The sequence below is a fragment of the Octopus bimaculoides genome, chromosome 26 (assembly GCF_001194135.2).
Source record: "Octopus bimaculoides isolate UCB-OBI-ISO-001 chromosome 26, ASM119413v2, whole genome shotgun sequence".
Taxonomy (NCBI): Eukaryota; Metazoa; Mollusca; class Cephalopoda; order Octopoda; family Octopodidae; genus Octopus; species Octopus bimaculoides.
Window position 1 is genome coordinate 26,262,613 of NC_069006.1, and position 1,784 is coordinate 26,264,396.

General features: G+C 40.1%; 1 protein-coding gene across 3 annotated transcripts in view; it reads left to right on the plus strand.

Annotated features, from left to right (window-relative positions):
• Positions 1-211: 211 nt before the first annotated feature.
• Positions 212-1,784, plus strand: part of LOC106882123 (placenta-specific gene 8 protein) — a 7,893-nt gene continuing 6,320 nt past the window's right edge. Inside the window, exon 1 of one of the 3 annotated variants that reach the window (XM_014932684.1) lies at positions 212-295. The gene's annotated coding sequence lies outside the window, so the exon portion shown is untranslated. Of the gene's footprint in view, positions 296-357; positions 566-1,784 lie in introns of those variants that run through there. The other 2 variants (XM_014932683.2, XM_014932682.2) reach the window with 2 other exon arrangements.

A 1,784-nucleotide genomic window follows, 5' to 3' on the forward strand; every position in this document is an offset into this window, starting at 1 on the left:
TGTTATTTGTACCATTGGTGACGTCCTGTACCCATATATGCATGTATATATATATATATATATATATATATATCACTATTTTCTCTTTCAACAACAATCTCTTCCCACTTCTAAAAATACATTATGACGTATATTTAGATCCATCTCCTTTTCCTCCCTCTTATATAATGACGAATTTCTCTCTCTCTCTCTCTCTCTCTCTCTCTCCTCTCACTCACTCACTCACTGTATTTCTCTCTCAACAACAACCTTTTCTCCTCCCCTTCTCTTGTTCATTGTAAAAGTCGTTTTAGAGGTCTGTATTACGTTTTCTATATGTTGAAAAAACAGAAACACGCATACACACACACACACACACACAAACATACACGCGCGCGCGTACACACACACACAACCCCCGCCTTCCCCAAATAACTATATATCTTTCAAAACTTGCATGTTTCTGTGCAGCAGTGCAGACGATAGACGCGGATCCACAATCCCCTACAAGTAGCTTTCAGAATCCCACCAACCCCAAAAACGCTGAAACAATACAAGAAGTAACTCCTTAAATGTCAGTTTACATGTAAGTCTAAACATGTGAGTGTGTGTGTGGCATTGGAATATGGGGATTATTGTCATTGGATGTACGGCCACACCGACCATACTATGGACTAACATTAGTATTACTCAAATCAGGCATACAAACTGTGTATTTCTATCCAAAACGTAAATAACGGTAACCTAATTCAATTGGGATACAAATATAATCGTTTCTACTATAGGCACAAGGCCTCAAACTCGAGGGAAGGGATTAAGTCGATTACATCGACCCCAGTGCGTAACTGGTACTAATTTTATCGACCCCGAAACGATGAAAGCTAGAATTTGAACTCAGAACGTAAAGACAGACGAAATACCGCTAAGCATTTCGCCCGGCGTGCTGACGTTTCTGCTAGCTCACCACCTTAAATTGAATTTCTAATACCCTATAAATTGTCAGCATTCTAAACTAAGCCATAATTCTCTTACGCTGAAAAATAAGAAAGCATAAAATTTTACTTCAGTTATTTCTATGTAAGTGTTATTCTTCTTTGAGACATAAAATGTTGGATAACCTCATCGTACAATGAACCACTTTGTTATTAGTTTTGAAAACAAATTGAGATCGAAGTTATTTGATTATATTGTAAGAAAAATGTTATTGTGAAAAAAATTGGTTTTAGTTTAAGAATTTTGAATTAATTTAAACGTGCAACTTCTCGGCAAGAAAACGAACATGCGACCGGACTTGTCCAAGCTGTCGCGCACCCTTCGACGTTAATTCTTTGCCATTCTCCCATTATCCTACGATTCACCCAAAGCGGCGAGCTGGCAGAAACGTTAGCGCGCCGAGCGAAACGCTTAGCGGTATTTCGTCTGCCGCTACGTTGTGGGTTCAAATTCCGCCGAGGTCGACTTTGCCTTTCGTCCTTTCGGGGTCGATTAAATAAGTACCAGTTACGCACCTGGAGTCGATATTATCGATTTAATCCCTTTGTCTGCCCTCTCTATGTTTAACCCCTTGTGGCCAATAAAGAAATAAGAAACGTTAGCGCGCCGAGCGAAATGCTTAGCAGTATTTCGTCTGCCGAGGTCGACTTCGCCTTTCATCTTTTCGGGATCGATAAATTAAGTACCAGTTGCGTCCTGGGGTCGATCTAATCGACTGGACCCCTCCCTCAATATTTCAGGCCTTGTAGCAGAAAAGATTATTCTACTATACACGCGGTACCTACCATTTTATGATACAATGCTCTGTGAGG